Source organism: Coptis chinensis, chromosome 9, assembly GCF_015680905.1.
Source record: "Coptis chinensis isolate HL-2020 chromosome 9, ASM1568090v1, whole genome shotgun sequence".
In the NCBI taxonomy this organism is placed as follows: Eukaryota; Viridiplantae; Streptophyta; class Magnoliopsida; order Ranunculales; family Ranunculaceae; genus Coptis; species Coptis chinensis.
Window position 1 is genome coordinate 74838050 of NC_141464.1, and position 6191 is coordinate 74844240.

The 6191-nt window shown below is 37.7% G+C and overlaps 1 pseudogene across 1 annotated transcript; it reads left to right on the plus strand.

Moving 5' to 3' along the window:
- The first annotated feature begins 417 nt into the window (after positions 1 to 417).
- LOC147478035 (conserved oligomeric Golgi complex subunit 4-like) lies at positions 418 to 5832 on the plus strand (annotated as a pseudogene). The gene is made up of 2 exons (XR_015207956.1): positions 418 to 1249; positions 4989 to 5832. The product of XR_015207956.1 is annotated as a conserved oligomeric Golgi complex subunit 4-like (transcript).
- The last annotated feature ends 359 nt before the right edge of the window (positions 5833 to 6191 follow it).

Here is a 6191-nt window from a genome sequence, read left to right on the forward strand (position 1 = left end):
CTTATACTAAAACCAGCCCAACACTCATTCACAATCTCTACCTTTTACATCGCGAGAAAAAGCACACGTGCCTCTAGGATTGAAACTTCGCAAGCCTATAAATACCACCTATTTAAACTACATCGGACCTGATTTCTCTCTCCCCAGAAAAGAAAAACCAAAAGAGGATACGTAGGCAGCTCGCTCCTTAGCGAACTCGGTCCCTCCAGAAAATCTCAACCCTCTCTCTCTTTCTTAAGGAAACCCAAAACACCCCTTTACATTGGCGCCGTCTGTGGTTTCGACAATCTCCGCTCTAGATGGGGAATGAATTCCAGAGACAATGTCTCCTTTTTAAAAAAGCACCTTCACGTCCGAGGTTTCTTGACAAATGAATGGTGATTGTATTCCGCAGTTCTTGGTATCAAGTAGCTTCATTCCTGGAACAAACTTCGTACACACTTAATATTTATCAGTTTGAATTTTGTTTTGGCTGTGGAAGAAAATGATGAGATTTTGAGAAGTCTTTGCGGTGAAGATGCTATTGCTTATGCGATTATTGAGCTTCAAGAGGAATGTGATTCGAGGGGTTCTCTTATTTTGAAGAAGTATATGGAGTACAGGAGATTGTCTAGATTGGCGTCCCATATTAATTCTTATAGTAAGAATTTGCTTTCCGTTGCAGTAGTGGAAGGACCAGATCCAAAAGAAATTGAGCGGTATCTTGATGAGATATTGTCGTTGACGCAGTTGGGAGATGATTATACTGAATTCATGGTGTCCAAAATTAGGGGATTGAGTTCTGTTGATCCAGAACTAGGTCCACGAGCCACGAAAACTTTTAAAAGTGGTACTTTTAGCAGAGTGGTTCAGGATATTACTGGGTTTTATGTGATTCTGGAGGAATTCTTTATGGTGGAGAATGTGAGGAAGGCAATAAAGATCGATGAACAATGTACCTGCCTCACGACTTCTATGGTTGATGATGTGTTTTATGTACTTCAGAAATGCTGCAGAAGGGCCATCTCAACTTCAAATTCCAACTCAGTGCTTGCAGTGCTTAGTGGTGCAATAAATTTGTTGAGCAATGAGTATCAGGAGGCATTGCAACAGAAAATGATGGAGCCAAGTAAGCTGTTCTTAGGTGGGGCAGGTGTCCAAAAGACTGGAACAGAGATTGCAACAGCTCTAAACAATATGGATGTCAGTGGCGAGTATGTCCTTGGATGTCAAGTTATGTCCTTATGAGATTGTGGAGCAATGTGTAGAGGTATGTGCCTGATTCAATTTACAATATCCTTTCCTTTTCATTTATGTGTACACAAATTGTGTTATGCAACTGACTGAATTTAGTGAAGAATGCATGCGCTTTACTGATGATTTTGCTGAACGCACTTTCTTGTTTATCCTTAAATGTGTTATGCTAAGAAGGAAGCAAGCATATGGTATTTATGCCATTATATTGCAAAATGACAAATAAAATGCACTTGCTTAATGTCTGTTTCTATGTAATTTATTGTAGTTTCATCATGTTATCTGATTTACGCCATTTTTGTATGTACTGATTGTCGACTAGTGGCATTCTATCACCAATCAAATAATGCGTAATAAATGGTCTGGTAATGCTGTAGCATGTGATACCAGATATGAGTTAGGCGTGCATCTTTAGTAGATGTCATCTTTGCTGATGAGAAAATTTAGACACCTGAGCTCTTGATGTGTGTTGCTATTAGTGGAAACTTATAATACTGTCTCCCAGATATAAGAGACCTTTGGGCGGCTTGCTGACGTGAGTAGAATCGAATGGCATTGCTTGACTCTGCATAATGGCAGATGCCAGTGAAAACCCACCCTGATCGTAAACCCCTTTGGTTTAAAGTTACTTGATGATAAACTATGCTATATAACTATATAAGCAATGGTTCAGGGGGAAATGAAAATAAAGGAAATATTAAATGAGCTGATTTTTGCAAGGATGATCTCCATGGCAGGGAGATCATTTCGTCAAATAAGTAGCCCCTGATTCAAGATCTAGTCCACTTTTGGGGTGGAGTGGCTCTACCCTCTCATGTAAATGTTGTGAGATGGTTGAAGCATGTTTTGGGTAGGAGATTGAAGTTATATTATACATAGAAACAGAAAACTTTGCATTTGTTGTTTGTCGTTATACTCACTCCATGGTTTCACTAATTGGCGTCTTAAGATACATACTTATCCCCTATGTTCAACAGTGTCAGTGATTAGTTTTAGTAAAAGTTTATGATTATTAATGGAGAATATATATAAATTTTTTAGTTGGAATATATATTTATATTCATTTTAATTAAAGAAAATCTATGTACATTTATGGTGTATCTTGAAAGATTGAGAAAGTTAGTGTTACTGAACAGTCTGTTGCCACTTGCCAGAGTTTGTTTGTTGAAATTTGAATCGTGCTTAGCTTTTGGTGCGAGGACTTGGTTATTAACTATTTAACTTCTCAGAGAAGTCAATCTAGTTTTAGTATAGAGTTTAAAGAAGCAGGGAGGATTTTCATTTAGAGAGGATGCATAATAGATATTTGATCTGGGTTTTCCATAATACGTACCCAGTCCTTAAATTCCCTTTAGGCGATGTCCTCAGAACTTCGACCAATTTTGGATGCTTGATCAGCATTTCTCTGAATTAATCCTCAACTTCCTCGCTACCTTATTAAATATTACGCATAGTAAAAAGCTTTTTTGCACTTCTACACAACTCCCTAAATCCTGGAAAAACTGAAAGATTAATATAATAAATAATTATCTGACCGAAAAAGGTAATTTAGGTTGTACTTATTGCAATGTTTGTGTGCTCTTCATTTTGTGTTGTGATTGAATGATTTTACATTCATTTTACTATTAGAGGTCCTTAATGGTTTAGGAAAAGATTGTGGGGACCATGCAATGTGTTATGTGTTACATATTAATGTCTAGTTATGTCTTGCTAAAGGACCCCAACTTGTAACTGTGGAATGTCAAAGTCGAAGTCCATTCATAATCTGAAGACACCTACTCACTGCAAAATTTGATGGAATTCAACTTCCATTTTGTTTTTATCTGATTGCGCGCGTATAGAATAGTGCAAAACGATGACATTGCCAGTGAAAACCCACTCCTGATTGTAAGCCATATTAGGGAGTTGACTAGAGGTCATTGCTTAACCGTGGGTAGACTTTCCGGTGAAAACTCATTCCCGATTGTAAACTACATTAGTTTATAGTTGTTTGATGATAAACTCTGCTATATATGCAATGATTTAGGGGGAAATGAAACTAGCAGAAATATTCAAATGAGACGAGTTTTTAAGGATAATATCCCCAATGGCGGGAGAGATTTAGGTTACATTCAACTTAGAAACATAAAACTTTGTACTTGTTGTTTACCTTCTCACTCCACGCAAAGGTTTGATCTTTGAACTTCACTGATCGGGCTTTGAGAGAGTTAGTATCATCGATGTTGACCAGCCTTCACTGCTTAAAAAGAAAAAAAAATTGATGCTTGAACTGCATTTCCCTGCTTGATCATGGCCTAACAGCTCTATGCACTTATGGAAATCCATATCCTTGTATTGATTTCAGTCAGTAGTTCTAACTCATAATCAGAGGTTCTGCATTTCCATTTTTTTGGTTCCACATAGAGTCGGGGAATATTGTTGCTCACGAGTTAATATGGAACATGTGCATTGACTTTGGTCTTTTTTAGTCTGTGATCAGCAATGTCCCCGTTCTTCTTTTGATGTTATAGATACACATGTGCTTTGTTGATGAGTTTGTTGAACATACTTTGTCTTTCATCCTTAATTGTATTCTGCTAAGGAAGCAAAATTTGGTATTAATTCCAGTAAGATTGCAAAATGACAAGTAAATAAAACTATCCAATGCCTGTCTTTTAATAGAAAGAATCAGAACTCATAGATTTGGTGCCTTTTACACTTCGAGTATGATAGTCTTTGGTGGTCCATCTTATTATTTGATTTACGCCATATATATTTTGTAATGATCGTCAAGTAGTGGCATCCTATCACTTATACAAAATTATACAATAAGAAATAAACTAGCAGTTCCTTCTCAAGTGTTACTAGAGATTGGTTAGGCCTAGCATCTTTTGAAGGTATCCACTTTACTGATGATAAATTTTAGACGCCTGAGTGCTTGATCCCTTCATGTGTGTTGCAAGTTGTGAAAATCTAATACTGCCAGTTTGCAACCCAGATACATTGAATTAAAGATCTTTAGGCGGCTTGTGAGGAGACTAGAATGTCATTGCTCCGCATTGCATAATGACGTTGCAAGTGAAAACTGACTCCTGACTGTAGCCACATTGGTTCATAGTTTCTTGATCATAAACTATGCTATGTAAGCAATGATTAATGGGGAAATGAAATGGAAATAAGCTAATGAGCTGATTTTTTGTGAGGATGATCTTCACGGAGGGAGATCATCTCACATATAGATAGCACTGCTTCATGATGTAGTTCCACTTTTGGAGTGGAGTGGCTCTAACCCTCCCATATTTATGTTGTCAGATTTTTATGTTTTCACCAGGAGATTTAAGTTAATATTCTACTTAGAAACTGAAAACTTTGTATTCGTTGTTTGTGGCTCTTTGAGATAGTCACTATCGCCGCGGTTGAACAGCCTTCAATATTTCAATAATAGTTTCGATGCTTGAACCACATTTCTTTTAAACAGTCCTCAATTTCCTCGCCACTTTGTTAATATCACATAAACTAAATAACTCTTTGGCACTTCCATGCCTAACTTCCCAAATTCTGCTATACACAGAAAAAAGTTGACTTAAAATTGTAAATAGAGGTGTACTTGTTTTAATGTCTGTGTGGTCCTTAGTGGTTTATGCTTTGTCTTATCTTGCTTTTGTTTTGATAATTGAAACTTTTATTGATATCCTACTTTGGTTTAGTTCTTTATCAGCTCTGTGTTATTGTCCTGCTTTGGTTTAGTTCTTTATCAGCTGTGTTATTGTCCACAGGTATTCCCAGCACCGGCTGACAGAGAGAAGATTAAATCTTGTTTATCTGAATTGGGAGAGATGAACAACAGTTTCAAGCAAGTCTTGAATGCTGGGATGGAGCAACTTGTGACCACTGTAACACCACGCATCCGTCCAGTGTTGGAATAATAAGCTATGAGTTGTCTGAAGCCGAGTATGCAGAGAATGAGGTGAACAATCCATGGGTTCAGAAGCTCCTCCATGCAGTGGAGACAAATGCAGCATGGCTCCAGCCTCTAATGACAACCAACAACTACGATTCATTTGTTCACTTTGTTATCGACTTCATAGTAAAAGGACTAGAAGTTATCATGATGCAAAAGAGGTTCAGTCAACTTGGTGGCTTGCAACTCAACAGAGATGTACGTGCACTAGTCAGCCATTTCTCTAGTATGACCCAAAGGACTGTCAGAGACAAGTTTACTCGTCTCACTCAAATGGCAACCATCCTTAACTTGGAGAAAGTATCTGAGCTACTTGATTTCTGGGGTGAAAACTCAGGTCCCATGACTTGGAGATTGACTCCAGCAGAAGTAAAGAAGGGTGTAGGCCTACGAGTCGACTTCAAACCCGAAGCCATTGCTGCTCTTAGATTGTCACCCTCCCATCTTGTATTATTTTATTGTTTTCTTTTTACATTGAGTGTGACTGATAAATACAAATCGAGAATTTCTCTCTCCACACTTTTTTTTTTTATTTTTTTTTCAAGTGGAAATTTTATTGAGACTGATAACCCGAATTTTACATATGATTAGGACAAGCATGCAACAAGCTGCACCGCAAGTCTTTTATGAATAGTAAATCCTATCCTTCTAAAAACAAACTCGTTAGAATCATCTGTCATAACGTTACTGTCTATAACTTTCTAAAGTCTTTTGAAGACCTCAACAGACTATTGTTCCAAGAAACCGAAAGTGTCTAAACTAAACGAAATGAAATAATGCTGGTTAGCCCTGCAAGCGTCCTCATGTTTCTCCATCTTTTCTGTCGTTGCTCTCTTAGCTGCTTTTCTCACCTCAAAGCCACTATTTCCCAACCTTACCAACGGAGAGACTCCAGTTACATCAACACATGCATGTTTTCCCTCAAACCAACTGTAAATCAAGACATCCGCAGGCCAAAGTGTCAATCTGCCTTCATTTGGATAAGTGAGAAAGTTAACAGGAGCTTTTTTCTTCACTT